General features: G+C 36.0%; 1 protein-coding gene across 11 annotated transcripts in view; it reads right to left on the bottom strand.

Moving 5' to 3' along the window:
- ADGRB3 (adhesion G protein-coupled receptor B3) overlaps window positions 1-20,159 on the bottom strand; it is a 468,984-nt gene that overhangs the window by 348,380 nt on the left and 100,445 nt on the right. The gene's annotated exons all lie outside the window — the stretch shown is intronic.

Raw genomic sequence — 20,159 nt, 5'->3', positions numbered from 1 at the left:
TTTTCTAGTAATTCTTAAGTTAACAGTATCATTGCTTGATAGAAATTGAGGCCAGATCCTGCAATCCTGCAAGAACAACCTTATTTCCTGCTGAAGAAATATTAGACAGCAGAGAAGAATCAGGCCTTAAGATTAAAACTTTGATAATAAAACAGGTTTCATATATACTTTTTGAAGCTATCTGAAGAGTTCAGGTGCACATTAATCATATAGAATCATTCCAATCTTGTTTTCAAAATTTAGAGCACAGTACAAATGTATTCTTATCCCAGCACTTACAAATGCACTGTAAAAAATAAACTACAGGCTGATGTCATCTAAACTGTCTATAACTGGAGTCATATGGGAGGTATGAGCAACATGCAGATTTTCCTCAGAAACCATGGCCCCCTCTGGAGACATACAGCCACATAAGGCAAAGCATGGCCAATGCCACTTCAGTTTCCTTTCAAATGAAGAATATAAGAGAAATTCTGAGCAGAATACTGAAGGTTGGGAGGGAGGTTATGGGAAATAAATTGACACATGAACATGTCTTGTAGTGTTACAGGTGAATACGATTTCCTTCTGTGTTTTAGCCTCTGCCATCCCACAGCTCCATTCAGACTACGCGAAATTCCCAGCAATACTCCTGATACATTCAGTAACAGAGTTTCTAATATTTCATGTAAGTCACAATTATAGGATCACTTTACCAAGTGCTGCATCAGTTTCATATACTACAGACAGGCATAATACACGGTTAAGATGTAGAATGTAGATAGAGCTCCAAGTATCACCAGACAAATATCAGTCTTCAAAACATTTCCTGGGAAAGCCATAGGCACAGCCTAAAATTCAGTGGGATGTTTAGCTGACATCTTTCATAGTTTTTCTTATAGAGTTCAGTACACACTTGTTATATGAATATTGTGTAAATATAAAAAAATCTATTGATATTCATAGAACTATAGAATCATAGAATGACTTGGGTTGGAAGGGACCTTAAAGTTCATCTCCTCCCTCCTTCCCCCTCCACCCCCACGGGTAAGGATGCTACCCACTAGATCAAGTGGCATACTGAGAGTGTGAACAGCAGTTTTAGCTGAAGAAGTTTCATGGGGGGGAAGGTTGAAAATTTGTTTAATGTTAAACTCAAAAATCTCATGGAAAATTGTGGATATGTTTGTAAGAATTTCCTGTCTCAAGATAATTGCTTTCAGCAAGGTTCAGCCATGGGACTGGATATTCTGTGACCTTTTTGGCAGCAGTAACTGCAACCAGAAAGGATACCTTCAGTGACAGAAGTAACAAGGACCAAGTACCAGCAACTCAAAGAGAGAGGTGTTAAGAGCTCTGGGGGTAGATTCAGATTCTGCAGAACAGAATCATTGTTGGGGTAATAGGTTAACCAGCACCCTGTGAGACCTTAGTGTAGAAATTATAAGCACATGATCATGACTGGTGGGAACAATGGATATATAGGACGAACAAACTGACGAAAATACACATTGTTTTATACAGTAAATTAAGACTGGTAGGAAAGTGGTCTGTGGAAACACAAGGCCAAGAATGTGGTCTTGACTCCTCGTTGACTGGCAAAAGGCTCAGGTACAAAAGTTCTTTCAGATACATAGGATCATCGGTGACATTTGCTGGCATAAAGTGGCCAGGACCTTCAGATCCAGAGGAGTCAAAGGAAAATTAGAGTTGTTTGCTTCATCACAAAGCCAGCAATATGCCTGACAGAGACTTTCAGCTCTACTTAGGATCTGAAGGTCCACTGGGTTCTGTGAAAGTCTCAGTTTTAAGAGTGTTATTTTTTCAAGGTTTTATTGTTTGTTCTTATGATTCTGTGGTTTTGAAAACTGGGTACACAGTACGCTGTGGAGAATAAACCAAGAAAAAAATGCTGTAGCAGCTGATAAAAAAAGGAACAGAAGGCCAAAAGCAAAACAGAAGGAGAAATGAAGAAGAGTGAAAGATGTTTTTGCTGAGAACATTAGATAGAAAAACAACTGCACTGTGAAATGTTTCTGGGTCCCCACAATGACTGATCATGCAGAATTCCACTTTGACTCAATGATTGATGAGATACCTCATGACACTTTCTGTGCTCTGCTTAACTTGTTCAGGCTGCAAACTTGAGAAAGTGAGAGATCCCCTACACATATCACAAAGTTAAAAAGTAAAATTTTGCATTTGAGTGACGAGGCAAATGAGGAACCTCTACATGAATTTGTACATGAATTTCACTGTAAAACAATAACAGAATTTGTCACAGCTCTAAACTGAAACAAATAACCAAGATAAAACATGTTAATATCAGTATCTTATATTTTCATTCCAAATCACACAGAAAGTTGCCAGATTCCTTCACAGATTGTAAATAGTGCTATTCATGGTGGTTTAAATACAATCATGAAAACCTTTATCTAATTTACAGAGCATGAAAGAGTTGAGTCATGCACCAAGGCAAGCACAAATTTTAATTATTTCAGGAAGACAGAGCTGTCATTGATCTGAAACCAAAAAAGTGGGCAAAGAATCATAAACTCTTACCATTTTTATTCCCTTAGTTGGTATAATATATGTGTGCCTGCTCAAATATACATGGACACAGAAACTGTAAGTCCAACAGCTAGATAGATGACTTACTGTTCAGAGAATGAGTAACATTCATAATAAGTAATTACTAATATCACCATGAAAAAAACACAGACAATGAAATATTTAAATATTTATACCTTAGCATAATTCCAAGAAAAGATTCAAATTAGCAATTAAGACACATATTTTTATTTTTTTTTCTTATTCTCCTCAGAACAAAACACTCAGAATAGCACAATTTAAATGAGAAAAAAAAATTCCATACTTTAGACTTACCTCTTACACAAAACATTTCTCATCGTTCATAAGTTTTGTGTAGTAAGAAAATACTCTGCTACTATTATCAAGTCCAGCATCTTGAGACACAGTTTTAGAAATAAATTCTATTACAGTTAAAGACTCCAAGTGATGAATTCACTACTTTGTTCAATAATCCATTACAATGATTAATTACTCTCACTCTAAGAAGGTATGATTTATTTCTAATTTTCTTTCACCTAAACTCTATCATCAGACATTAGAGCCTAAGCTTCATTCCTGCAGCTCCATCTACCATGACCAAAATTCTTGTTCATCTTTTGAAAATTTTAAAAATATTTTTATCATTATCATTTTATACATTATTTTACTGTGGCGAAAGATCTTGTAGTAGGCTTCTGATGTTAAAATAGCCACTATCAGCTTTTTTCCTGCAATACAATTTAAATATTTTACACTTCAAATGGCTTAACATTGTTATGTATTCCTGAAAATATTTTGCTTCACCATTACCTTTCTTTTTTTTTTTTTTTCTCTAAATTAAATGATGCAGACAGAGTATAAAGCATTCAGAGAAACACAAAAAATAAGTGGCAACTGAGATTATTATTTTCTTTTTACTTTCATCATATTTCAAAAGCAAGTCAGAGAAGAAAATCTGCAAGTTAAGGCAAAAATATTTACCATCTAAATTCCAGAAGTTTTTCTGATGTTTCTTCACTGTTTTCACACTGATGTACGTCTGCTGTCCTCTGTGGAATCTCTTCTGATTTACATCAACAAGAGAGTTACAATACACTAAGTATTTCTATATTTTTACAGATTTAGATGTAATTTATTCTGTCACATTTAAAGTCATTAAGTGTAGACTCAAAGTACTGTCTGAGACCCTACCTTGAAAGTTTCTTATGACATAAAAGTTTAAGCAGCAATTTTGCTCAGGGCATTCTTTTTGAGAGTAAGATCAGTATAAATATTAATATCATACACCTATATTTTTAGAATTTAATTTTTAGCTCAGTTTTATCACCACCTTGCAGATAACCAGTTATACACTGTACTATTTTAGCTTAGTAAAATCCCCTGTGCTGTTTATCATAATGCATTTTACGATTTTTTGTCATGATTTCAAAAAATTTTTCAGAGCTCTAAATACTGCGTTATTTATTTATTTTTTTTTCACACAGAATCACACACAGAATCATCTACGTTGGAATAGACCTCCAAGATCACCTAGTCCAACCTCTGACCTAACACTAACAAGTCCTACACTAAACCATATCACTAAGTTCAACATCTAAACGTCTTCTGAAGACCTTCAGGGATGGTGACTCAACCACTTCCCTGGGCAGCCCATTCCAATGCCTAACAATCCTTTCAGTAAAGAAGTTTTTCCTAATATCCAACCTAAACCTCCCCTGGAGCAACTTTAGCCCATTCCCCCTCATCCTGTCACCAGGCACGTGGGAGAATAGACCAACCCCTACCCCGCTACAGCCTCCTTTAAGGTACCTATAGAGAGCGATAAGGTCACCCCTGAGCCTCCTCTTCTCCAGGCTGAACAAGCCCAGCTCCCTCCCCCGCTCCTCATAAGACTTGTTCTCCAGACCCCTCACCAGCTTCTTCTCTGGACTCTCTCGAGCATCTCGATGTCCTTCTTGTAGCGAGGGGCCCAAAACTGAACACAGTACTCGAGGTGCAGCCTCACCAGAGCCGAGTACAGGGGGACAATCACTTCCCTAGACCTGCTGGCCACGCTGCTTCTTATACAACACAGGATGCTGTTGGCCTTCTTGGCCACCTGAGCACACTGCTGGCTCATATTCAGCCGACTGTCAACCAATACTCCTAGGTCCTTCTCTGCCAGGCAGCTTTCCAACCACTCGTCTCCCAGCCTGTAGCTCTGCTTGGGGTTGTTGTGCCCCAGGTGCAGGACCCGGCACTTGGCCTTGTTGAACTTCATACAGTTGACCTCAGCCCATCGCTCCAGCCTATCCAGATCCTCCTGCAGAGCCTTCCTACCCTCGAGCAGATCGACACACGCACCTACCTTGGTGTCATCTGCAAACTTACTGAGGGTGCACTCGATCCCCTCATCCAGATCATCGATAAAGATATTAAAGAGGACTGGCCCCAGTACTGAGCCCTGGGGGACGCCACTAGTGACCGGCCTCCAACTGGATTTGACTCCATTCACCACAACTCTTTGGGCCCGGCTATCCAGCCAGTTTTTAACCCAATGAAGCGTACGCCAATCCAAGCACCGAGCAGCCAGTTTTTTGAGGAGAATGTTGTGGGAAACGGTGTCAAAAGCCTTACTGAAGTCAAGGTAGACCACATCCACAGCCTTTCCCTCATCCACCAAGCGTGTCACTTTGTCATAGAAGGAGATCAGGTTCGTCAAGCAGGACCTGCCCTTCATAAATCCATGCTGACTGGGCCTGATCGCCTGCTTACCCTGCAACTGCCGCGTGATGACACTCAAGATAATCTGCTCCATGAGCTTCCCTGGCACTGACGTCAAACTAACAGGCCTGTTGTTCCCCGGGTCTACCCTCCGGCCCTTCTTGTAGATGGGCGTCACGTTTGCTAGCCGCCAGTCAACTAGGACCTCCCCTGATAGCCAGGACTGCTGAAAAATGATGGAAAGCGGCTTGGCCAGCTCCTCCGCCAGTTCTCTCAGTACCCTCAGGTGGATCCCATCTGGCCCCATCGACTTGCATACATCCAAGTGCTGTAGCAGGTCGCCAACCATTTCCTCGTGGATTATGGGGGCCACATTCTGCTCCCCATCCCCTTCCACCAGCTCAGGGTACTGGGTATCCAGAGAACAACTGGTTTTGCCGCTAAAGACTGAGGCAAAAAAGGCATTAAGCACCTCAGCCTTTTCCTCATCTCTTGCAACTAAGTTTCCCCCCGCATCCAGTAAAGGATGGAGATTCTCCTTAGTCCTCCTTTTTGTGTTGATGTATTTGTAAAAACATTTTTTATCTTTAACGGCAGTAGCCAGATTGAGCTCCAGATGAGCTTTGGCCTTTCTAATTTTCTCCCTGCACAGCCTCGCAACATCCTAGTCCTCCTGAGTGGCAAAATTTTCTTTATTCCTTTTACATCTTAGCTACAGCTATAATGACAATCTCACATGTGTTTATAAAATTAAACTTAACCTGTGTCTACTTTGAAAAAAAATAACCTAATCCCTAGAAAGCAATGAATTAATTCAAAATAAAAAATTGTAATTTTTGTGCCTTTAAAAACAAACAAACAAACCATAGTCACTATCTACTATCCAGTCACTATCCAGTGAAGAGTGGAGCTTCTTCATGCTCATTTATTTTTACATTACTATTTTTCAGCCTACTTTTAATCGTCTCCTTTTCAGCTTTCACAGCAGATTGCATTCTCTTGTAGAAGAAGGAAGGAACAGAAATATTGTCCAATTAATGCAATGGGAGGCACATCTAAACAATAAGCTATGGATTTAGGGGATTTTACAACACAGCAACATTTTAACACATGGAATTGTAATTGATTTTATTTCAGTATCTTCTTTCTGCTAGTAGAAATACCAATATTTTGAGGGATAGAGGTCTCTGTCACCAAAAGTATAAATAGAAGGATGCTGGAACAAATTCCTTTTTATTTCAGGGACAATGCCCACAGATTGAAACAGGAGCTTCAGGTTGGACATCAGAAAAAATAAATAAATAAATAAATAAATCAAAATCTCTGGAACACACAGCCCAGAAAGGCTTTAAAACCTCCACCCTTGGTGGTTTTCAAGCCTCAGATAGAGGCTTGAAATGTAGAGCAGGGATACTTCTGCTTTGAGCATTAGATGATCTTCAGAGATCCCTTCCAACATGCTTCTCTGTGATGCAGTTATTCTACAGTTCCATACTGCCCAAGAATGCTTTTATTGTACAGAGTATGTACTTATAATTCATTATATTCTATATTAGCCCCTACTTCTCCTAAGTGTAAAGTATGTAAACTTGGAAATAGGCCTAGAAAAGAGAAAGAGGACAGAAAATAAGACTTTTTCTAGAAGACAGTAGCAATTCTTTCAATGCCTTAGATGTTGGTATGCCTACAGAGAAATCATAAGAGCAAGAATGATTTAGGCAATGACCTAACTGAAATAACAGTTGCTTATGAACAATTTGTATATCTAGAATATGAATAAATAAGAGATTAATGGCTAATGGATTGAAAAAAGGTATGTGTATGGGTGAATACAAAACTGTTTACATGCCATACCTGCTAAGTATCATTGGTCTGTTATCAGCATGGAAACAAATACCAAAAGGAGTTCTCAAGCACTCTGACCTATGCCTGTTTTTGAAAATATTTTCATTAATAACCTTGGTGACAGAAAAGTGAATATGCTTATTAAGACAGCATAGACAGCAAGAGCATAGACATTACAGGTACACTGGATAACTGGATTAGAATTCAAAAATGTATTGAAAGATTGTAGGAATTTAGAAGAAGGATAAAATTCAAAAGAGAAATGCAATATGATCTACTTCAGGAAAACAAAACAAAACAAAACAAAACAAAAAAACAACTATGTCACTACATGACAGAGAAAAAAGGGGTAAACAGGTCTTTTGCTGAATGGAAAGTATCATACAGCTTTGAAGAATGCAGTCACCATATTGGGTTGTTTCAGCTGGAATATAACTTGCACAGCACATGGAACCATCCTAGTGATATGGGTAGGATCATACTACTCAAGATGGCAAAGACCTCAACTACAGTACCATGTCTCAAAAAAAGATATTTGTACCAGTTAGAGGATGATATTTAAAATGGTCAGAAGGATCTTGGAACGAAGTCTGAGACAACTAAATTTGCTCAACTGTAGGAAGAAGAGAATATGACAGTAGTGCTTAAGGATGTAAAAATAATGCTTGAAAAAAAAAAAGAGGAAATATATTTTTTTTCCTCTGCCCATAGCTGATAAATAAAGTAACTGATATTGCAGTGAAAAATCAAACAGCGGTAAGGATTCAGGCTGAAAACTAGAAAAAAAGATCTAATGATAAGGACAGTGAATGTTGCCCATGGATGTTTTAAGTGGGGGAGTCTTTAAGGACAGGTTCAGGAAACACCTGTCAAGCATGACAGTCATAACTGATACCCGACTGGAGTGGAGAAGTTGAGAAGATGACTTTTCATGGTCTCTTCCAGCCCGAATATTATGAATATATGATATATTTATTTATTTATTTATTATATTTATTTCTCCAGAGACAAAACCCCTAATAATTCAAGGGATTTTTTTCCACCCAAGTTTTGTTTTTAAAGGTTGCTGGTAGGCTAAAACTGTCAATTGAATTCTTCAGCTGCAAATAAAAACAACTTCCCAGATACAAGTATATGACCATTTTAAAGTTATTTATGCAGAGGAAATACAAATGTACATTGCTTTTCTCTATGTATATACTTGTGAAACTAAAAATTTGGCATATAGCCAAGATTGTTTGTTTCCTGTTGGAGACAGTAGGAAGGGCAGAAATCATCCCTGAAACTCTTTGGTGACCCCCTTCCTCCATTTTTCTCCTCTTTCCCCAGAAAGGCTTACAGTGCTTTTGCAACTTTCAAATGTCTGAAAATTTTAAAATGCAATTACCAATGCACTTTTTGATATATATTTTGCAAGACGCCAATACATGACTGTTGACAGAAAAGGAAAATATAATGGAAAAAACGTTGTGTTACAAAAAAACAATGTAAACTGGCAAAAGTCTTTAAACTAATGTCTGGGAGGTACTGAAGTCTCTTATGGCATGTGTTAATGATGGCCAGAGAAAATGCCCATATTCAAATGCTTCAGGCACAGTACTACAAAGGAACTGAACTTTTCACTAAATAATTTATGCTAAAATATGTATTTTCTGACATTAGATTTCACTGCTTGGAAACAATTGACCTGTTTTACATAATATTCTTATGCTGAGGATCTGACTGTAAAAAAGGCCTAGACTAATAATATGTTTTTAACATAAGTTTCCATTGCATATGTCAAGTTAAGCTGCATCCTAGAGTGTTTTCCACTAATCAGTATGTATGGACATAAGTGTTAAAGCATGTAAAGCCATAAAAATTATGGAATTATCATTGTCTTTTGAGATAATAAATATCTATATAGATCAGAATTCTTTTTTTTTTTTCCCCCAGATTACCGTGTGAGTGTTTCAAATGAGTGAAACTGGAGAACAGATTTTCAGAAACACAGCAGCAATTATTGAAAGATTGAAAAAAAAAAAACAAAACAAAACAAAGGAAAACAAAAAAAAACCACCAACAAAAACCACTAAGTGACCAAAACCACTTTTACAGTTCAGAAGTCTGTCATTGCAGCACTTTGCTTCAAATAACATTCCTAATACACATTTTTTCCCAGTGTAGTCTGTGAGTTGAAACTAACTACTCTTAATATCTTGTGCTTCTATGGTAGATCCAATCTATATATGTTAAAGTACTGTAACAAACACTTTTTGAAAATTATTCCTTTTCAAAGATGGGAAACTGAAGTATTTAGTAGTTCAATTTTAAATCTATGGTCACAGTGTGAAGGGAGAAATAGAAATTGAGTTTCCTGGCTATTAATAAAATACATACAAATGACAAATACTAAACACAGTATTTCTATTCTAAAACAGTTTTCCAGGAAAGTGGACCATCTACATAGTATTAAAATACATGTTTAAAATATATAGGAAGTGAAAATACAGGTTACCAGTTATCATAAAAGGAAGGGATTCATCTGACTCATTAATATAGGATATGTAGGTACTGGATTAACAACAGACAAGTGAGATTGTAAAGTGGATTATACTTAAACTTTGCTTGGAATCTAGTGACAAGTTGATGGATGATACTATCTGCCTGTTCTCTGGTTCACAATTTAATTATGCTTTTAATACAGTTTAAAAAAAAAATCTGGTAGAAAATCTGAGAAATAAATCCAAAGAGCAAGAAACATTTAGCCATTTTCCTATAGATCTATAAAAATCAGATCAATTTGGGATTTCAAAGTTGTGTATAACACTTGATAAATCTACTATATTTATGTGCTACTTGGAAAAAGTAAAATATTGAAAAGATCGCTTAGAATAAAACCACAGTGGTATGAAATGCATAGAAGTCTGTTGATATTCGAAATTGCATTTCTCTGTTGATCTTCAAAGAGAGCACCTAACTCCTTTCCCAGTCTGTCTGTATATTTTGTCTGGAATGAAAAGGTCTGATTGTCGTATATATTGTCGTATAAAACTTTTGCAAGTATGAAAGTCAGAAATCAGTTCTCTTGGATGAAATCTTTGTCATTATAGATAAAAGGTCAGTGCAATCTTATCACAATATAGGATAGATAAGGTTGACCCTTCAAAGAAATACTTTATTGCTTTATGGGCTGCAAAACAGTCTTTTAACACATTAATCCTTTTCTCACCATTTTATGTGAAAATACATTGTTATTAAGAGGGGACATTGTTATGATGCAGTATTATGTACCCCTTCTCTTAGGAAAGTTCACTACAACCACTTATATTTTATTGACTGGGTAACTTTCAGTTGGATGCTTTTTGGATGGTTATGCCTTTCATAACTATTACGATTTCAGGCATTCGTATTCAAATAAATTTTTCAGACGTTAAATGATAGAACAGGAGTTTGAAATAGGAGTTCTTATTTCAAATATTTGCAACAATGATGGGAATGAATTTAACAACTGCAGTGAATTTTTCAGACATATTTAAACATATAAATTTCCCTACGGGACCTAGAAGCCCAAGGTCTTTCTGTGAAGATCTTGAAGACAAGAAAATAATCACTTCCCTCTGCATCAAAAGCAACACATGTAATGGATACTGCAGCCCCTTTGCTAAGCAAGGTTTCTGTCAAGGTGCTTACATACAGAAAATACGACTAGTTCTAGGTAGCTATGTCTGAAAACTCTTGCTTAAAACAGTCTCATAAATAATAGGTGACTAAGGAAGACTATATTAGATCTTTAAGCACTCCTTCCACTTCCAGAAGAGACAAATATTTTTCAAGCGCATAGCTGAAAACAAGAGGATATAGATATAATAAATGTATACTTTTCTGTACACACAGAGGCTTACAGTTGTACTTCAAAGATTTTATTCATCTGTTGTGAAACAGAATTTTGAATGACTAAATGAAGTTAAAAACATTCTTAAATGAAAACAGATTGTAACAAATTAATTAGTGCTTAAGATGCAAAAAAACTAACCAAAGCTTTTCAACATGACCATACTCTAAATCAGTCCTTACATTACCCATCTTCAGTATCTAAAGTTATAATTTAATGCCTGTCACAGAAAACTGTAGAAATGAAGTTACCTATAAGTGCATATTTTTGAACAGTACAGGACAGTGTTTCAAAGGTTCTGTTGGTTTGGAGCGCATTTTGTAATTTAAGAAAAAGGAGATGATACTAACCCATAACTTAACGTTAAAGAGTATTTAATAATCAAAGCTGTTTATGAAGAAGCAGAAGCTCCTATTAATGATATTGTAATTTTCATGCTCTGGTCTCTATGCATTGAGCAGAAGGTAAAAACCTCAGACTTTGTTTAAAGAAAGTGCTGTCAAATCTCTTACTGCAGAATAAGATATAATTTTTGAGAGGATATATGTGTTCTAGAAACATCTGTAGCTTATCCCATGTATTATTATTTGAATATTCTTTAATTAAGTACTCTGTATTTTACTCATGTTTTTAAAGTCCTTTTGTGGTTCTCAGGTCTTCTCAGCTTGTAATTTACCACCTGGAAAATACTGCTGCATTTAAACTGTCTGTGTTAACATTTTTCTTTTTTCAGAGTTGCCTTCACTATATGTACACAAAGGAGAGATTCTTTCTCACTGCCAAGCTGAAATACTGAACCTCAGTGCTTACTTTAGGCACCTGAACTCCTTATAGAGATTTCCCTTCCTCCTTATACAAATGGTGCTCAAAACAGATGTTAGATAACACTTAAATTCACTGAGATAGCAACTAATCTGGTTTATGTATGCAACCCACAGTCCACCTCTTGTCACTTGTCTTTTCACTGTGAAGATTAAGGCCTTATAAATACTGCATTTCAACTTCGGACCAGCCCATATGTTCTCTTGAGGTTTCTCCATTAAATCTATGTAAAGTTCAGGCCTTTCAGCAATCACATTAAACTCTCTATTGTTAAGGAGTTTTAATACCTATTTGCATGTATTACTGTACTAGTACATTTTGCTGCACTGGTTTTCAGAAAAAAATTACCTCGGCAATTAATCCCAACCTTCTTTAGCTTTGTTTATAGGAGGGGTGAAGAAGTGTTTATTGCATCTGAGAGAGCAATGGTTTTTGTTTGTTTGTTTGTTTTAAATCATGCGATGGTGGTTTTGTTTTGTATTTTCTCCCCAGCTGTATCACTTAGCATTTTCACAGCTCTACACATAGAGTCTATCCATCAGTCCACCTTACCATGGATTTTTGGAGTATGTATTAATGATAGACATAAGAGCTCCACTGTTGTGATTTTTCTGGTGCCACAAATTAAGTATTGTTAAATGTTGAATTAATTTCCTATGGCAACGTATTTGTCTTTGAGATTTACATTAACCATAGATCTCACTCACCCTAAATACAGAAAGCTCTCTTTTTTTTTTCTTTCTTTCTTTTTTTTTTTTAATTTTGAAGTATGTTAGAAAATATACATGCAATCATACATTCTTACTCATATTATTTGTCTGGCACTTATATAAACTAGCCCAATGCTGTCAAATCTTTATATTAAATATTTTCATAGCTGGTAAATTAGATGGCGTAACTCCATAGCTTCTGTGCTGTAGACTGTCAACCAATGCATTTAAAGAAGTCAGTGCTGCTGAAAAAAGTGGGTTTAGCACACCCAATTTCTACCTCAGCAAAGAAAGGATGGGTTACTGGCTTTATGCAGGATTTTCCTCATACAAGCTGCTTAAGTGGGTCACTATATCTTATTAGCTTACTGGCTCAAGGGCAATTTAAAAATTTGACTTAATGTTATCTATGTATATAGCTCTTTAATCTTATTCCCACATATTTACGTTAGTCACAGAGGAAAGTGAATAAATTTTCTGTGATTGGGAACCACCGGAGTTCACAGGGAAATCAATGTACCTCTAAGAGTGCTGTCACTGAGCACAACTTTTATGAATGGGCTACGCACTTTGTGGAAAAGTTCTCATTGCCACACTGGATCATGATTTTCCTTATTTTTTTTTCTTTTACACATACTCCTGGTAATTTGACCATGGCTGTTTAGTCAGTATTGTCCTTACGGCAGTCCTTGCTCCTTCTCAAACCAATAAGGGCCTTTCTGTACATTTTCATGAGAGCTGGATCTGACCACTGGGATGAACATGACTAACAGGCCCTCTGGCGAGCTGACACACCACTATAAATATGTAATTTCACAAAGACCTCTACTTCCTTCAACTACAGCTGCCAGAGATAATTTGCTATTTCCTTCCTCCACAGTGCATGAAGCAATGAAACAAGGGTATATTCCTATCTCAGTGTGATGTCTCCAACGTTCTCATGCTTGAAGATAAGAACAGAAATCTGCATGGAGAGTGCAATCCTTGTCAGTAGAAATAAATTGTGAAACCAAGGGATCTTACTTTTAAATGACTCTAAAGAATTTCTGAGTTAAAGGTAAAGTACACTGAGGTATATATGATGAAATCTATAAAGATTATCCTACCTAAAAGCTGCAGCAAAATATATACATATAAATATATATATAAATATATATATATATAGTGTGTATATATATGAAAAAAAAAAAAAGTGAGACATCACTACTGGAAGAACAGACTAAATTTCTCCCGAAATTGTAAGGTTCCTGAAAGTGAACCTCAGTGTTGAAAGGACAGTTTCCTAATCACATGGGTTTTAGAATTTAAAGAACAAAACAGCAAAAGAAAACTAGTTAGCTAGACTCAGCTATTTACTGAATGATAGAGTAATAATACAACATGATGAAGCTAGAAGAGTGGGGCTGAAATTAAGCTACTGTATTGTCTGGAAGTATTTCTGTCCATGGATCCGAACATTTCTTTAAACTAGTGCAGAGAAACAGTATATTAAGAAAAGAAGGAAACATTTTGTTTTCAACTGTAATATTTTTAACAGAAAGAATGGAAAACGTTTGTTTGTTTGTTGTTTGTTTGTTTTTAATATTAGCAACCACTATTCACTAAATAACGTATCATCTATCACAGCACAATTCCACTCATAAAATGTCATGGCTTAAGGCTGTTAGTATGATCTACTTCAGAAACAGCATTGCTAAACAAGGCAAGATCATGAACAAAGTAAGAGGTAGTGAACAAAATGAAACAATGTAAAGCTGCAGAATTCAAATAGTTCTACTTTAAAACCCTATTAAAACTGTAGAATTAGCAGAAAGAGAGAAAAATGAAAAGCAAAAAATCTTTTGCTTAGCAACTTCTGCTGTGTGTGCTTAGGTGAAAACAAAGGAAATATCAATAAGAGAAAGATACAGTGCTAGTGAAGGTGATGGTGAGACAATGAAATACATTAGCAATGAGCCATATGGCTCTTCAAGAGCCATAGAATCATAGAACAACTAAGGTTGGAAGAGACTTCTGGAGGTTATCTGATCCAACTCCCCTGCTCAAGCACTGACACCTAGAGCAAGTTGCCCAGGACAATTTCCAGACAGTTTCTGAAGGTCTGCAAGGAAGGTGACTCTACAACCTCTCTGGGCAACCTATTCCAGTACTGACACCCACACAGTAGAGAAGTGCTTCCTGATGTTTAGACAGAACCTCTTGTATTTCATTTTGTGCTCATTGCCTCTTGTCCTGGTACTGGGCACCACAGAAAAGAGCCTGGTTTCATCCACTTTGCACCCTCCCTTCGGGTATTTATAGACATTGATGAGAGATCCCTCTGAGCCTCATCTTCTCCAGGCTGAACGGTCCCAGTTCTATCAGCTTCTCATTATAGGGGAGAGAGGGAGGGGACTTACTGTTACTCAGCAGTAACTAGTTCACTTTGTACATAGATATTATCAAATCCCAAGAGCAACTGATAGAGAAAATTTAGATATGTTGATAACCTCCATTCAGTCTTCAAAACTGGTATTGGGAATTCCGTTGTGAAGAGCATACTTTCTAATTAATATAGAGCAAAATGTGCAGGTACACGACATGGCAGATATGCTTGTCAGACAGAACGTTAAATTCAAGTTCTGACTTCTTTGACTTTCAGATAATGTGCCAACCTAAAGGCGTAAGCTACATCTTTATACTGTTAGCCCCTTTTCACTGTGCTTTAATATGGAACTGGCACTGTATGGCAAATAATCATAAGCACATGTCAAGGGCTGGCATTAAATCAATGTTGAAATCTCTGGCATTAAACAGTAAGAAAAAGAGGCAAGTTTATATCAAAATTAGATAGACTCTGAAGGCTTAAGGTTCCCATCTCTTCTATTTAGCATAAAACAAACCTGAGGGGTTATGCAATAATACTGTTTCTCTTGGAATAGAATTAATCAGATATTTAAATTTAGACATCTTCAGTGGTTTGTAGTAAAGAATATCTCCAGAACATACAAATCCAGCAATAGCATAAAGAAGATCCACTGAAATGTCCACTCATTATGGATGGAATTCCTAATCTCTCTTTTACAGAAATGTTGCTATTTCCTTACTTTTGAAGACGTTCCTAAGAATTATATTATAAATTTTCTGTTAATGGAGGTAATCCACTAATCAATATGTCCAAGAAATTATTTCAAAATAAATACTTCTTCTAGGAGTCCTGCAAGAGGTCAGTGAGATCGTGTAATGGAAGCTTGATGTAGGTGCTCTCCCATGGATGTAATACACATCTCTAATTTAGGAATTCCTCTAGTTCTACATAAAACTTCTAGAACAAGAAACTAAATTGTTTCTCATGCCATTGGTTAGTTCAGTCAGTTCAAGATTCAAGAATCTAACCACTACAATCTTGCAGTTTTACAGGAAGCTAAGAGCATGATTTCCCACTTTCTCTCTTGATTTGACCAGTTTATGTGTTAACGTTTCCAGGCCAATACCTAAAAGACATTTTTTAAGTCTTGTATTAAGCAAGAGTTATTGTCTTGCTCCTGAAGAAAATGCTATTAATTTCTTATATTTTGCTGCTCTTTGAAACAAATTTAAGAATAGTTTCTGCTCCTAAAAAAGCTAACCACATGTAAAAGTTTTAGTGAGAGAAAATTTGCATTTGATAAGAATAAAACAGTTCAGGAATTCATGTTTTCTGAATCTTAGAGGTGGTAGTTTGCACCTTTGAAGTTTTTCAGCTGGGGCCTGTTGGCCTGGATCTGAGGGATTTTTGACTTCTGGGGAATAAAAAGTCAGGATAGGTCATGAATGTGATGTTCAAATATAGAAAACACTTGTGTGTATATGTATACATATCTGCTGGAATCTTCTGCTTTGAAATAAATTATTCTACTTTGTTTGTTTTGCTTTACTTTTGTGTTGCTAAGTTCTTTAATAATCAGAAGAACCAGTGGCACATTATTAGATGTCATATTTTAAAAGGAAAACTGCATACAAATCAAGGATTGATGGTGTGATGGATGAAGGGGAGGAAAACATCCAAGGACACTATCTTCAAGTACTTTTGAGGACTATGAAGCTGCTTGTAAAGGCATTTACAGTATAGCATGTTGTTGTTTCATACATTGGACAAACATCCTACTTAAAACATGTTCATGTTTAAAAGAAGTAATTTTTGCAGCATATCTACTTGTCTCAACTGTATTTGCTTTATCTCATTAAGAGGAAAACATTATCTTTGTTTGCTATGACTTTGAATGAAAAGATTTAGAGTCTGTCTTGGTTTTCTTTCATTGATATCTTACACATGATAGAGAAAGGAAAAAGAAATGCAAAAATTCCCAGGCAACAGACAGGCAGAAAAAACACCTTTAGATAGCAGCTGTTATTCTCCTCCCGGTACTGCATTACTGGCATTTTAACTTTCCCTTTTTGATGGAGATATATTTTACTGCTGATTTCTTCCCACTTGTAATATATAATGGAGCATCAGGAAGAAAAGGTGTCTGTTGCTAAACTGATCTAACTTATTATGAAGTGGACACTTGGTAACTGGTGCTATCACTTAATTAAAGTTTTATTTTCAATTTTATTTTAGTGTGGAGCTATCTCAGTCATCATGCATACAGATACATGCCTTACCACAAAGCTTGAGGGTTGTTTTTTGTTACTTTGTTTTGTTTTTATAATACATGAATAAGTAGATAAAAATAATCAAGTATTCTACCTGGAGATGGTCACTTCCCGTACTCTATTTAATAAGAATTTACAGTTTGTTATCTCAGGTCTGGAAGATGGCTGGTGAGAGACAAACAACTGATACGCTCAATTCTATTTTCTAGCATTACACAGTGAAGCTAGAGGGAGCCATTTTTATTTTTATTTTATTTTTTTTTGTCTCTTTTTTATGCAATCTATATGTTTTTAAAATAAATTTTATTTTAAGTTTGAATACTCCTTCAAGCAGCTTGTAGTTTCACTGTAGTATGTTGAACCAATTTTCTACTCCAGATAAATCTACAGGTAAGTAAATAAATATACCGTCTCATTCTTAAGATCACATTGGTAATTAAAAAAGAGAGATTAAGCAAGAAAAGTAAATGCCAGATACAATGTAATTGTTTGGGCAATGTAGAATTCTGATCATGTCATCCAGTTCCTGTCTTCCTCAACGTAAAGTGATACAATCACAAGAAATCCTTACAGGAGGATTTTACAGCTAAACGTGATAATTTTTCTACATATTAAATGCATTCTTTAGAAAAGTGTGAATTATAGCTTTAGAAACATGTAAGCAGTTGTGGAAACAAGTCAAAACAGTGTAATGCTATTGTTAAAATTAATGACACTGAATCACCAAACCGTAGATTTTTTGTTGTTGTTGTTTTATATATTTTTATTATGCTTCATTCTGTTTCTAGCTGTTTATTTCTCAAATGAAATTAATTAATTAATTAATTAATATTCTGACAAATTAAATACAAATAAAGTGTAATAAGGAATACTATTGCCAGGATATGTTATTTGAACAACTTACACTCCAGCATAGAGGGCAAAGGACTATACTGTAAAGCATTTTACACTCTTTCCTAAAAAAGTGCACAAACACGAAAAATTAATATTCCATTTTGATCAAAATAATACATGGCAATTTGAACATAACGGTATTGCTTATAGCACGTTATTTCCTTAATTTACTTTTCAGTTGAATATTTTGTGTTGCTGAGAAGAAACTGCCTTATTTCTCTGGAGTGATTTATTAATCACTTTATTCACAAACTACAAGATGTAACAGATTCCATGATCAGAACTACCTATGGGAATATAGGCAACTACAGGTAATGTGCATGCTCAAGTATGTAGGCATTTTCACGGAACTGTTTAAATATGCATAAAAATAACAGAAAGAAAAAAACTGAAGCTCACTCCTTTGCTAAAGACTTAGAGATGAGGTTGATAAAACTGAAGTTACAGTTTTCAGCTTCACTTTGGTTCTCAGTTGTGTAAAATGGTCACCATTTGGACTGGGATTCAAATCCTCCATTTCTCCATCTCACTCCATTTTTGCAATATCCTAAATTTCTGAGGTTTATTGTTTAGTTGGCTGCAAATAAGAGGACATAAGTATTTTTAACAATGAAAGCACTTGCTGAGAAAGTGGATAACTGGCAGTGGGAACAATTCAGCTTACTTTTCTGCCCTTCCTAATGAACAATGTAAAAGTTACAGAAAAGACAGAGATCTACAGTCGGTAGAGTGTACAGGCGTTTTCTTTATTATCTGTTCATAGACATCTAATGCTTTGGCAGTCTTCCAAACATGCATATATAATACAGGGAACCACTTTTCCCATAAAAAAGAAGTGCTTTCTGGCACAAATTTCAGACTTGGTTGGCTATCTTTTAAATCAGCAACTAAACCTCAGCCCCTGCCCTACCATCACGGATAAAGTGGTCTTTGTTGCTCTGGCAGAGCTGAAAGGAAGAATTGAAACTTACTCTCTCCACCCCCTTCTCTCCCGCGTCTACCCCCTCAACTTCTCTTAGATCACAATTCCCTTATTAGACTTCTTTTTTTTTCTTTTTTTCCCATTCCTGATATATTCTTTTCTGAATCATGAATGCTTTCACTTAAATGGTATTAGTTTGTCTAATTTTGTGTCTGGAAAAAAAATAATAAAAAAATCCATGCTTTCCTCAGATGTAACTGCATTGATTATATATTACTTTACATTTTTTGTTTCTAGGTAGATTCATGAGTAATAACCAAAAGTTGCTTCTTATTAGAAGGCAGTTCATACTGTGAACTTTGACTGTGGTCTCAGGCCCTAGGAAACAGGCTTTCACAAATTACACACAAATCCTTTGCAAATGGTACTTGTTAGCTTCTTTCAGTTGCAAGGTTGAATAGATATGGAAATGATCGGGCCCAGGCAACACAGACCTATGCAGAGGTCATGTGCCTTCAGCTGTCAGACAGCTAGTGAGTCCAAAAATGAGCTTCCAGCCTGCCATGTAGTTTCCAAAAACAAAATACAGTGCCTGCAGAGCTATGAGTCACATGGATTATTAGTGAATTTTATCATTTTTTTTGTTGTTGTTGCTTTTTTTTTTTTTTTGCATGAATTATTCTTAACTATAATTACTCCCTAATCTAATATAAACAACATTGGTTGTCTCTAGTCCTCCACAATAATATGATTGTCTCTGTCTATAGAAAGAGAACCACAGAAAAAGAGGTTCCAGGTAAACAAAGGTAGAAAATGTGGAGGTCAACCGCACAAACATATGCTCAACTTTGTAACTGTCTATTAATTTAATTGATGCCTGCTGTCAAAGCAGAACTGCCATCAGAATTAGCACATACTAATCACATTAGTTCTACATATTGCCTTTGCCACTGTGAAGAGCATCATTTGTATGTTGTCCTGTTGGAAAACATAGTCTTTACCTGGACTGCAAGACTGGTCCTTCTTACTATCTTTTCCTCTCCATTTTGGACTAAAATTAATACAGGGTCTTGATACAGGCTAACAAAGGAAAGGCACTGACTTATGTTCTAAGCCATTGAAATATAATCACCCCAGATAATATAGAAGCTTCAGCTGAGGAGAACTGGTTTATTAGTGTGGAGGTTGCCTGGTAACAGTCATTTGGCAGGTGCCTGTTATC

Source organism: Anser anser (genome assembly GCF_964211835.1).
Source record: "Anser anser genome assembly, chromosome: 3".
Classification (NCBI taxonomy): domain Eukaryota; kingdom Metazoa; phylum Chordata; class Aves; order Anseriformes; family Anatidae; genus Anser; species Anser anser.
The sequence above is the reverse complement of the archived record's forward strand: the minus strand, read 5'-3'. Positions and strand labels throughout refer to the sequence as shown.